The sequence below is a fragment of the Lycorma delicatula genome, chromosome 4, assembly GCF_047948215.1.
Source record: "Lycorma delicatula isolate Av1 chromosome 4, ASM4794821v1, whole genome shotgun sequence".
Taxonomy (NCBI): Eukaryota; Metazoa; Arthropoda; class Insecta; order Hemiptera; family Fulgoridae; genus Lycorma; species Lycorma delicatula.
The window spans coordinates 47,405,879-47,420,520 of NC_134458.1; positions in this window are offsets into that span (position 1 = coordinate 47,405,879).

The following is a 14,642-nucleotide window of genomic DNA, read 5'->3' on the forward strand; positions in this document are numbered from 1 at the left end:
TTCGTGAATCACTCTATGTACAGAGCGATTCCAGATTGCACGGCAATCTGTTGGGAGATAATTTTACAGCCAAAAATAAGAAAAAAAGTTCAGCCAGTCGCGTTGCACATACAGTAACAGTGGCAGTGGCTGTGTACGGCGCGTACACCTCGTACCCCTTAAAAAATCGAAATTCAAAAAACCTGAAATTATTTTTAGATATTTATCTGAAGAGTATTTGCAAGCCCAAATTTACTGAATATCTTATTTAGTATAACCAGAAATGGGGAAGATTTGCAATTATTGTTCAAAATTTTTTTATCTTTCTTCACCCCTTTCGAAGTTGAATTTTGAAAAATTTTAAATTGGTTTTTAGATATTCACATGAAGATATTCACACACCGAAAATCAAGTTGATATCTTCATTTTTTACTGAGAAATTAAAAAAATAGTAAATTTCATTGTATTCCATTTTAACCCATTAGACACGGAATTTCAAAAAATCCTTTCTTATTGCACTTACACCGTAAGACAAACGTGTAAACAAATTTTCATCTATTTATCTCCAGTGTTTTCCTGGGCGTTTATTACGAATCACTCAAGACACACACACACATATATATATATATATATATATACACTTGAAGATTAATAAGATTTGATTTTTAACAAATTAATATTTCCGTACAAGTGCAAAAGTTTTAATCACATATTAATAATTATTTTACTTATTATATATTATTTATACATATTAATAATTTAATTTTGTTACTATGTATACATATTTTTACAATAAATTTAGATTTCAGTTAGAGTATTTTCAAAACACCTTATCATTCATACGATGAGAAATAATTAATTTGGAATTTACTCGCTCGGGAAGCACTTCAGCAGCTATGCACAAGAAATCTCAAATTTGAAGTCATTTGTAAGTTACTCAATTGAGTACGCATTCTAGCAAAAGATTTCAGGGGCGAGAAGTTAAATTAGTCAATTTTGTATCTAATTTTATAGAAACATTTCTCTTTTTTCAAACTGAGCTTTCTACTGTAGATTTTTTAAAATTAGTACATATACATTCAATAAAAATTATCCACTATATATACATACACACACACACACACACATATAACACACACTCTATCCACATAAGTATTTATATGTTATGGTAAATTTGATTAATCCGGTGATTATGCATAATTACCAGTTAATTTGATTAATCGCCTCCAGTGTTGGAGAATCACATATATAATTTATATATTTAACGTTAATTAGACGAAGTTAGCTAGCGAAGCGAGCGTAAATTATGTTTGGTTAGGTTATGCTGATATACGTACGATTCATCAGTACACGGAATCAACATAATCTAACCAAACATAACCTATACTCGCTTCACTCACTGACCTCGACAAATTAAAAGTAATGTTTTGATTATTTAAATAGTAAATTCAATAATTACTGCTTAGAGTAGAGTTATTTTAATATGGAAAATATATAAAATGACCGGTATATTTAATAAATTGCTATATATTTATTAAATCTACAACATTGGAGGCGATTGATCAAATTCACTGGTAATTTTGCATAATCACCGGATTAATCAGATTGACCGTAACACACACACACACACACACACACACACATATATATATATATATATATATATATATAATACATCTTATAAACTCATATTAATTGGTTGTTTTGTACTATCTGCTCCTGTCTTCCTTATGGCTGTGACGCACGTACAGAGTGATCATAAATTATTCAGCGCATTTTTGGTGTTAATAAAAAAATAACAAAGAAATGTACTGAAATGTCTGGAATGCCCTGAAGTGCTTCCAAACAGTTATGTTTACAACACGTATTAATTTCAAACAAGTTCCACACGAGCACTTTTTGTGGAACGTAAAAGGTTTAGAAGATATTCAGTTTCACGCCCCACATTACGAAGACTATCTGGAGTTATTAAATTAATTACACCTTCGATTCTTCAATTCATTGATGTTGACAACATTCGTTGCGTACACCACCTTTTTTTGACAAAGCTCCAAATAAATAAATCGAGTGGTATAACGTCAGGGGAATGAAGTGGCCAGGGAATGGGTCCATCATGGCCGATCCAAAGTTGAGGAAATTGTTCGCGTAACATGTAAACCCCATGTGATGGTGCGCCATCTTGTTAGAAGTAAACGATTGATATTCAATTTATGGTATTGTATACACCTATATAATATATCTGAAGAACTAGCGTTAGTAACGGTTGTTCGATGAAGAAGAATGATCACTTCATAAGCAGTCAACGGACACCAAACGTAAATTTTTGGGCTGTCACGTTGTGTTTGTCGAACAGTATGAGGGTTCTCAGTACCTTAAATCCGAAAATTATGACGGTTAACGTGAAGGTAGCTTCGTCAGAGAAGATTCATTTTTCAAAAACGCATTATCTTCGTTCACTTTATCAAGAATGTCCACAGAAAAATTGTAACGACGTCGTTTATCGCCATCTTCAGCTGTATGCATCGACTGAATTTTGTATGCATGAAGTTTTAGGCTTTCATGAAAACCATAGTATGCACATTGCTTTCTCCTGCACGGTACCCAATGTTCAACTGGCGATCCCCCCGGTCGTTAAATCACGCCGGTGTGTTCATTCAAGGTCATCGGTAACTCTAGTAACTGCACTAATGTTTGAAAAGAACCAATGCGCGCTAAACAGGGGTTTTATAAACCCCTAAAATGCGCTGAATAATTTATATCGTATATTTTTTCAAATGTGTGAAGATATTTAAGTGGAGCAGCGATTACTGATATACATTAGAATTTTCCGTTTACCGAGCAATCAATACGAAATCGCTACACTCATCATTTAGTGAAATGTTTTTATAATAATTTTTATTTTTGTTGCTTAAATTTTTGCACTAAAATACTGAAAAATGTCAGTAGGAAGGTTGAACCCCTGTTCCTGTTCGATATTAAACAAAAATTCCCTTGAAAGTTAAAAACGTTTTTTTGTTCGTTAATTTCTCAATTCACCAACCTACCAATTAAAATTAAATACCGACAATAAATCATTCTATTGAATTGCTGATATCTCGAGAACAGTCACCAAATTTTATTAAGTGATATATAAAAGAATAAACATCTATCTGTATTGTAAATTTCATTTCCAAGAACCATTTAACGTTTCTTTATAAAACGTGATTTTCATGGATTTACATCCATGAAAATTTGTCGCTGTAAAATAAGCTCTCTTTTTAAAAATTACTCCTCAACAATAATGGAATTATTTGAATAAGTTTACGCCTAAAACTATCCTCAAAATTTAATAAACGAATCAATGGTAACAGAATCATATAGACCGCCTAGTTTTTCCTATGTTTTAAGCCAAAAATCAGTACAAAACAAATTAATAAACATACCAGCATTCTGATTTCATGTAATGATGTTTTTTTTTTATATACGCTTATATATACAATGTATGTGTGTGGCTCGCGAATATATAATATTAAATCTATTCACCAAAGCGGAAATAAAAGAGTTAAATCTTCTTTGCTTTAAATTACCACGAAGAATGTTTTCAGTTATGCCTTCATCTACAGTTCAAAATGATTATATTTCATATCAAAATTAAAAATAGTTTATTATAAGTAAATATAGGCGTACTTACTGTTTAATACAATGGTAGTGACAGCTACTTGTTGTGGTGACAGTATATTCGATAAAAATTGCAACATAATTCATATTATAAATTCAAACAGGTTGTCTGCTCCATAATAATTAATTTGTTTATTAATCCAATGCTTTTTCTTTTATATTGATGTTTTTTACATATTTTTCAAATTGTTCCAGTTTCTTATTATTTTCATTACAAAAAAACATTTCCACATTGTGTCAATATTGGTCACTTTACGTTTATCTTAATAAATGTTCAGCTATAGTAATATATATTTTTATCGTTTTGTTTTTAAATGATCTCTTAATCTTATTTGCATAAATATTATTAGATTAGTCACATCTTATTTTATTAATTCCACATTTATTGTTTTTCATTGGTAATTTTTAGGTAGATTTCATAAGAAAGCTACTTATTGTAATGGCTGCTATGATTCGACTTCCGGGAAATTTCGACATATCTTCGCGTTTCACATCCCTCAGACCCCAAAACCACCGTTTGCTCAAAATTTAATATATATATATTTCACTTTCTTGTAGACACGATAACTGCCGTAATTTTGCGCCAATCACTTTCAAATTGTTTCTTAAAAATAACTCGTCCCAAAATTTCGGTCGAGTTCGTTAACGGCCAAAATCGGACAATGGGGGTGAAAGTGGGGGGGGGGGGCTTTTTCGAAAAAAACAAAATATCGTTATAACTTTTTTATTAAGTAACATATCGAATTCGTTTAAAGTTCTTACTACTCTTTGGATAAGGGCCTAAAACTTATCAAGGTAAAGGTTTTTGATATCACCAAACATTGGTCCAAGGGGTGGAAAAAGTGGGGATTTTCCCCAAAAAATCATACCTCCCTTAATAGGCACAGTATCGAATCGGTTTAAAGTGGTCGGTAGTCCTCTAAACATTACATAAAACGTTTATCTGTAACAATTTTTGATATGAACAATCCTTACGGCAAGGGATGACCAAAATTTTGCTGTAATTGTAAGATGGGGCTTATAGTATGCTAAATATGTGAAATATTTTTCACATGCAACCATTGTCGTATTGAGTAAAATTTGAAGTTTTTCTTAACTTTAAGGTGGAAATCTTTTTTATCCCCTACTTAGTACCGCTGAAATCTACCTCCGCCTTCCGGCGTGCCGAAAGGGATTTTTCTAAATTAATTTATTGCGTGATTTTTGTTTCTGTTTTCTAAAATGTACTTTTTTGTCAATTACTTTGTTATATTTATAATTTAACTATTATTCTTTACTGATTTTTTTAATACTGTACCATTTAATCTATTATTCCTAATTAAATACTTATTACTTAGTTTGTTTATAACTTAATTATTGCATCCGTTTTAAAAAAATTTTTTTTTGTAATTTCAGAATATAAATACGGTTTTTACCTTGTTACTTATTTAAATAAGTTATTTACAGAGATGAATACTACATCGGGAAATACTCATGGTGTTTTATAAAAACTGGTTATTAATATACCGTTAATTAGGGGAAAAAAAGTATTATTTTGTGTTAATATTTAAAGTAGATTAGAGAATATTATATTTTTAAAAATCTACTATTAATATTAAAAAAAAAATCAGTAAATTAACCAAAGAAATATAACCAGAAACGACCACATTTTTTGAAAATATTTACATACGTATTTAATTTAAATATTCTCCAAAAATATTATATATATATATATATATATATATATATATATATATATATATATATATATATATATATATATATATATTTAATATTAAATAATTGAAATATATTAGCATTAAAAATATATATATATATATATTTTTTTTTTTTTTTAACCTCCGAGTCCACAGTTAAGCATTACTTCAGAGGATGAGATGAATGATTTGTAGCGTGTGTGAAAATGCCATGCCTGACCGGGAAAAAATATATTTAAAACCCCTTTAATTAACGAAACAATGTATTAAATTTGATTAAAATAATTTAATAAAAACTGGTTTTAATTATTAAAACTGTTTAAAATTTCATTTGATATCTTACCAAAAATGTATACAATACATTATAGATGTTTTGGAACATTATTAAAAGAAGTTTAAATCACTGAAATTGAATGACATACTAATGTTAGATCAACTGATATTATTTATTTTAATCAGGTCAAGAGAATAATTAATCTCAAGAAATAAAATATTTTTATCCCTAAATTATATAATAATATTAATTTTGCAAGCTCACCTTTTAACAATAATTCTATATAATAATAGACAATAATATATAATAGAACAATGTTCTAAGTGTTTCTCTTTTACAGCTTGGCAGCGTGCTAATCTTAATTGATATCTATTTAGGACTTATATCATACCGAGTTTGGTTTTGTAAACATTAAACTTCTGGCATCTCCAAAAGAAATTATCCATTATAAATTGATAATTTTATCCATTACCTATAGATTATAATGCTGTCTATCCGATGATCTGGAATGTATCGACTGGGTGTTTCACACATGCAGAAAATAAGATATATTTTTAAAATTTTTATTCCGTCTTTCATACGTGCGAAAAGTCAAATAAGGTTAACAAATAGTAAAAAAGGACAATTTTTCTTCAATTTTTTCGAAGAAATGTACACGTTATAAAATAAAATTATATAGTTCAATGAATAAAAAAAAATCACCATTAACTTTTTCTATTATTATGAAACGAGTTAAAACTTTAAATTCAACGGCATAGTGCAGCTATTAAACTTGTAAATAAACGAAACACTTAAATAAATAAAAACTCTGCTATTTATATTCCACTTTATTAAATATATGCATTCGTACAGCTACTGCTGACCAAAAGTACTCTGAACCCCCTCAGTAAATGTTGCATAACAATAGTATAATTTATTTTTCCAAATTCGGTACAGTTCTCTACAAACCAATTTAAAGAATATTTTTAAAATCGATCATTCTTTGAAAAAATTCTTCAGCTTAATCTCATCTAAATTTCCAATAACTCTTGCTCTATTTAGACCAGCCGTGGGTCAATTAACTGTAAAGGTAAGTAGTAGGTAATAATTTTCTGATATAAGATGTAGATACTGTATAACAGATAAATTAATCTTACTTAAGATAAAGAATTAATGATATCCTACTCTAACTGGTATCAAAATGCTTACAAATAATCCGGAAATTATAAAGATATTTGGTGATCTATGTTGCCATACCCGAATTTATCATCCTTTCAGCTATATTTTAACTTCCAGTGGGTGTTAATTTACAAAAAATTAAACTAATTTGTCCCGTTTGTGGTAAGTCGGTAACAGATTTTATAACAAATAACTACTTGAAATTTATATCTTTTAACGAACCAAAGCAGGCAAAATTTGCTACTACCTAAGTAACACATATTTCTTTATTAAAAAAAAAAAGTGTATTGCATTGGAAAAGAGCTTATTCTCCTTTTATTAATTCTGATAATATATTCGACTTCCTCCATGGTAGTCTCAGAATTAACAATCGGGAATGATCGAAATGACCCGACATACTACATGTATTAAAAAATGTTAATCTTCATTGACATTTGTAATTGGATCGTGATCATCGACGTAAAAGATATAAAAAAAATTACAATATAATTGTAAACTGTAGGGTAAAAGTCTTACAGAAATAATTTCTTTCGCTCAAAAACAAAAATTTCTGTAATATAAATAGAAGTGTTTTTAACAAAATGATACTGATATTAAAAAAGGTAAGACATTACATTTTTGTTATAAAAATCTGTTATTAATTTAGAATTCTGTTTATAAAATATACATGTTAAATATATGTAACAGACAATAAATATACAACAATAGATAATAAACAATGATTAAGCGTTCCATATAATAAGCAAAAAATAGAAAAATTTGTTAGAAAACTTTTACCTGCCCGATTTCATTAAACAAGGAATAATCATAAGAATTGTATTATTTCTGTAAATATGGTATGTATTATATATAAATGAAATCGGGCCAGTAAGAGTTTTGTAACAAAGTTTCCTTTTTTTTGCTTATTATATGGAACGTTTAAATGTTTGTTATCTATTATTGTATATCTGTTGTCTATTACATATATTTAACATGTATTTTGTTTTAAACAAGATTCTAAATTAAAAATAGATTTTGATAATAGAAACGTAGTATCTTACCTTATTTGATATCAGTATCATTTTGTTAAAAACAGTTTTATTATATTACAGAAATTTTTGTTTTTTGAGCGGAAAAAAATGATATCTGCGAGACGTACGATTTACTCTATATACGAGATGTACGATATCTCTTACCGTACGATTTACAATTTCGTTGTTTTTTTTTTTGGATCACTGCGTTTTGTTACATTATTCTTTTATTTTATTTTTTATGAATTACTGATTATTATCTCATGGATTTATTATTAAAATTTCCCCGACGGGGAGTCTTATTCTTTAAGACTTTGGGAGTTGGCGTCCCCACGGGCCTAGCCTCTGCAGCTTTTCTTCCCACTACACACTGAGCTGCAGAATACTATACACATATTATACACCAAGAACACTACACAAATTACAACATACAGCCTTATTCAACTACACAACAACATCCAACACAATTTTCTCTTACATTTACACTCACTCGGTGGTGTTGCGACATCTTACGAAACGCAACCGTAACCCAAGGTGGGAACTACCGTGCCGGTCGGTGAATGGCTCTACGTAGTGAGTCTCGAACGATGTCCTCTGGGCACCAGGGCAAATCCAGTTATATTTAGCTCTAGCTGCAGTACGCGTGCGCTCTGCTGGAGTAGTCTGTTATATCGCCGGTACTCGTGGGACCAAAATTTCAGTTCCAACAATAAATCCTATGATGGTTGGTGGTCCATCTGAAAAACCACCAATTTTAGTTTAGTGAAAAGGCCTCGGTCAGCTTTGTCTGACGAGATCATAATCCGTTGTCATACCAATACTTAAACCTGGTAAAGACAAAGTAAACCCCTCAAGCTAACGCCCTATCTCTTTAACAAGAGTTTTATGTAAATGATGGAAAGAATGGTAAACCGCAGGCTCACGTATACCTAGAAAGCCATGGCCTTCTATGTCTAGAACAGTGCGGTTTCCGCCAAGGACGTTCTTCCATTGACCATTTAGTGTCACTGGAAGCAGCCATCCAAAACGCTTTCCTATTCCGCCAGCGCCACGTCTCTGTTTTCTTTGATATCAAGAAGGCTTACGACACGGCCTGGCAACGTGGTATTCTTAACACCCTTAAAGAGTGGGGAATCAAGGGCAGCATGCTTGTATTTATCAAGGGTTTCCTAAATGACCAATCTTTCCGTGTTCGTATTGGAGATTCCTTATCGGGTAGCGTCACTTTGGAGAATGGAGTCCCTCAAGGAAGTGTATTAAGCACCACCTTGTTCGCTGTAGCCATCAACAGTATTACTGCATGTATGCAACCAAATTTCATGCTCGTTGTTTGTGGATGATTTTACCATCTATATCACGTCCCGTTCAACATTCACAGCAGAAAGGCTATTGCAGAACACAATACCTCGTCTTGAAGTATTTTTTCATCTGAAAAAAAAACAAAATTTGTAGTCTTTTCTGGATTACGGGATCCTTTTATACCCCAAATCTTTCTGAATGAAGAGGAAATTGCTATCTCTCGTGGTATTAAATTTTTAGGTTTGTTTTTTAATAACCGTCTTACGTGGGTCAACCACATCAAACAATTAAAAACGAAATGTTCCAAACTGCTAGATATGCTGCGAGTCTTAGCAACACCAACTGGGGAGCTGACCGGTCTTGTATGTTGCGATTCTACTATTCCATAGTTCGTTCCCGCTTAGATTATGGTTGTATCGCCTACTCTTCAGCGCGTAATAACGCGCTGAAGATGTTAGATGCTGTACACCATGCTTTTCTCCGTCTTGCTCCAGGTGCTTTTAGATCAAGCCTTATCACTAGCGTACTTGTGGAGTGCGGTGAACCATCTCTTTGGGATAGACGAGACCAACTTCTAGCATCTTACTTTGCCCGTGTTAAAGGGCAACCGAATCACCCGGCTTTTACCGTAGTTGTTGCAAATCGTAGTTTACAGAGATACGAAGACCATCCACGTGATACTGAGCCTATGGGTGTACGTACTCGGCGGTTATTACATCATTTAAACGTGGACATACCTTCTATTTATCCAACGTATCACTGTTCATATCCTCCGTGGAGAATCAACCTTATAAATTTTATTTTTGATCTTACCACATACAACAAGCAAGCAACACCACCTACCGTTTTTCAGCAAAGTTTTCACCATATTCTCACCAAAATAAACCCAGACGCAATAGTATACACAGATGGCTCAAAACAGAATGATACCGTTGGAAGCGCATTTACTCTAAATAGCAGAATCTACATGTTTGGTCTGCGTAATATTACAGGTATATTTACTGCTGAATTATACGCTATTAATAAGGCATTGAATATCGTTAATAAAAAATACCGTCATATCCTTATTTGTAGCGACTTGTATAGTGCACTCCAAGCTTTACAAGATTTTTACTCTAGATATCCGTTGGTCACTGAAATCTATAATGCAATCGCTGAGTTGAATCATCGCAACACGGAAGTGACTTTCTGTTGGATTCCTAGCCACGTGGGAATTCCAGGTAACGAAAGTGCGGATTCCGCTGCTAAAGAGCTTGTAATCAACCTCCCTTCACCACTCGTGTTGCTACTTCGGACTTTATTAATTATGTAAAACACTCTCTTCAAGCAAAATGGCAAGTTGATTGGACGGCCACCGTCGATAACAAACTGCGGCACATTAAAGATTCTGTGTTGCCTTGGGACTCCTCATGCAGAAAAATTCGTCGGGAGGAAGTGGTCATCTGTCGATTGCGATTAGGCCATACTAGAGTCACACACGAGTACCTGATGTCAGCAGGTTACGAACCACTATGCGCACGTTATGCGGCTTTGCGTAGTAAATTTAAATTGCCTAGAAATATCCGTCAATTTTTGGGCAATGATAACGAAGTTTTAGGCCGGATGTTTCTGTTTTTGCGTCGTGCTGGTCTTATATCTAAAATTTGATATTGTGGTGAATAGTTTTGTTTTTGGTAAAGTTTATAGTGTCAGTTTTATTTTTTTTTTATTTCTCTGTGCTAGTTTTTTTATTTTTTTTATTTTTATTCTGTTATCCGATAAGGGGCCTTTACACCCCTCTCGGATATTGTGAAATTTTATATTTATATTAATTTTATATTGTGTTTTTGTTTTTATTTTTATTCATTTTTTTTTTAAATAAATTTTATCCTACTTTAAAATTCTGACTGTGATATTAGTTATAAGTCCTTTGTGATATTAGTTAAGTGTTTAGTGATATTAGTTTTAAGTTTTATTTCATTATTAATATTTTAGTTTTACATTAGGTATATTTTTTTGTTAGTTATGGTTTTGTTTTAGTTATAGGTTCTTAAATTAGTTATAATTCTTAGTCATTTTGTTATCCGAGAAGGGACCCTTACACCTCCTCTCGGAGTTTGTAAAGTTTTATTTTTAGTTGAATTTTATATATTTTTAATTGATTATATTACGCTTATTGTAATTCTTTATGATAACTTTTATTCCGGGCGATGATAACACGAAAGCGTTTTTCGCCCAAAAAAAAAAACTATTAAAAGTTCTTCCTAGAACAAACAAATACACATTTTTTTGATTTCTCGGCCAATTTATTTTGTTGATAGTCATATCATTCACTTCATACCATATTTTTCCTTTTTCAATAAAACTAGTATAATTCCTTCATGAATCGAAGATTCGTGATGTAATATTGCACTTATTATTTTGTAAGTGTAACCCTCGATTTTTATCGTATCCGTGGACACACTTTTTATATTATTATTAAATGAAACTTTTTTTATTTCTCCATCAATTAGTTCAAATAGTTCTAATTGTAGATTAAAAATTTTACCAATCGAATTTATTTCTGTTTTATGTAACAAATCTTTGTTGCCACATTTGCAACACTTTCCTACTGTTCATGTTTTTTGTGTTTTATTAGCGACTATAATCTCCTGTAAACTAATACTATTTTTTTAATGAAGTGATGGGAATTAAAAAAATTGTTTCATCTTCAGTACTTTCATTTACATATAAGACCATTTACCATTAAAACAAGCTGTAGTATATTTTATTTTAAGTGTTATTATTTCAAGTACATTATCAAGCTTTTGTTTGCTACCTAGTACTAGCAAGTACTGCTACCTAGCGGCGTGATTCATAAACCCACCTTTTTGAGGAAAAATGTACATTTGAGTCCCGCGGTTCATCAAATGGAAGAAAAACGTTGTCTAACAAAATTCTAGGTATTTTTTGAAAATATTCTGTATTAGAAATCTAACTGAACTGAAATATAATGTGTTCACGCTTATTCTTTTTTCCTATTTTAATTTCACTTTTAGGTTAGGTCACGTTAAAACTGTAAACGTAGTTCGTTGACTTCGCCGTGCCGTCCAGTTCTTCGGACTCTTACCGGCGAAGTTCTAACGAACTTCTTGATTCTGTTACTTTTATTACACATTCCACGAGTTTTTTTTCATTTTTCTTAAATGTTGACCGTTTTTGATAGCGATAAACTCAGTAGTTCAACCGGAACAGTAGTATTCAGTTCGGCTTCAGTGCGTCGGTTTGAAGAACCTTATTATTGGTCGGTAACCAAGCTTCAACGTATTAACGCAAACGTCGGTGATTTTACGATCGGTTCGCTAATATAAATCACTGAAGAATTCTAATTCTCAATATTCAAAGTTAATTTTTTTAAATTACAACAGCTAATAAAGCAAATAATCAAGTACGTTATAAAACAGAATTTGTTGTTGTTATAACTATTATTATTACTATAAATGAAATTAAATTCATATACCAAACGGTATAGATTTATCAATGTAATTTGAAAATAAACAAGAATAAAACGAAATGAAATTTTCCCGAAAGGAAGATAGTTTTATCAGAGAAAGGAAAATTGTGGGGGTATGTATTAAAATAGAAAAAATGATAGTTTTCTGAAAACATAATTCAAAAAATTGTATTATTTCTGTCATAAAATTTCTAAGGATAGTTAAAAAAAGATGTCCAGGTCAGGATTAGTAGAGGTTTCATGAAAAAGTTTAAATATACTCGTAATCTAGGACAAAATCTTTTGAAATATTTTGATGAAACGTATAGATTTACTAGGACCGAAACAAATACAACAAAAAACCAGAAAATAAAGACCATCTGCTTTTGAAATATTACGTTATAAAAGAATTTTAAAATTAGATTGATGAATAAAGTTCAAAATAAAGAGTTTTTAAACGAATCGGAAAAATAAGAAACCTACAAAAACCTTAGAAGACGACCTAGATCGATAAGCCAAATTTTAAAACATACAAGATTAGTTAATTTAGTTCTGGTAGGTAGTGTACAAAGAAGAAACTAACATTTGGTCAATGTTAAAACACATAACAAAATTATCGAAGATATAATACGTATATAAAATTGATGTTAAATAATCAGGGAATATTAGAATGAAATAGATAAATGCAACAAAGCAATCAAGCAGTAGTTGAAAAAAAAATTGTTTCATCCAATTTAAAGTAATTGTGCTTCATATGAATGACTCATCATTAAAAATTATATTTTTTCAATAAATAATTGACTGAATATTTGTGAAAACATTTTTTTATGCATTTCAATAGAATTCAAAATTATCGGAATGGGTAAAACGTAGCTCATTATAAATGTTATTTTGTTATACTTTCCTTAAATTATAAAAAAGAGACACTAATTTATAACATAAATAGTGTATAACTTCTTTACTGAAAATCGGTTTATTAAAAAAAAGAATGAAATAATTATACAATAAAATTTTCTTTTTAACATTGATTTCAATAGGTTTTGTTAATGCAAAAAAATATTTTTAAACGTAATTCGAAATAATAACGAAAATAATAATTAAAAATAAACATATTAAATATACTTAAAAAAATTATGAAAAAATAAACTGTTTTGTTAGTTTTCTTAAACATTATTTTCATAAAAATATAAGGAAATTTGAATAAGTTAAATTTATTTAACGAAAGAACAAATATTTTTTTGAACTGACATAAACGATTAGCTATATTTATTTAATCAGCTTTAACGCATTCAGTTTTTTCTTTTAGTCCATTTTTATTAAAATTTTTGTTAAAAATACTATTCGTGAAAATACACTTTGAGACCCATATATAATCATGTGATGATAATCAGATAATTAACCATATATATATATATATATATATATATAATCTATTTATTGGTTGATACGGCTATAAATAAATCGTAAACCGTGATTCACGGAATAACTCGATAGCTTTTATAAAATGAAATGTGTAATGAGAAAGTATAATTGGGTTTATTCATTAACAACACTTATGTCGGTGAGGGGGGTTCGACATAAGTAAAGTTGAGGGGAACGCTGCGTTGATGCCTAGGCTAGGGAAGATAATATTACAGAAAGCTACCACATCTCATTCTATTCTCCCCTTCCGTTTTCGACCGATTGTTAATTGCATTAGTTCCTCTATGGCCCTTATTTTTGATAAAGTTTTAATTTTTATACAATGGGGAACTAGGGAAACATTATGGCCAAGTTTAAAAGGATAACGTTCAATGAACAACATTTTATTCTGCTTACAATCCAATAATTTTGGACAGTTTTCTATCTTTCTCTCACCCCTTCGCTCGCTCTCTCACTCTCTCTCTCTCTCTCTCTCTCTCTCTCTCTCTCTATATATATATATATATATATATATATATATATACTCTCAGAATGAGAATAGTGAAATATATAGCGATTACTGTTCGAAATTTTAAAAAACTTTACTGTAAAATTAATATTCTATTATTTACTTTAATTTTCATCTAATGAAATTTCTTGCTAAAATTCACTCTGAATAAAAATGAAAAAAAAACCATTTACCGTTTTTAAAATAG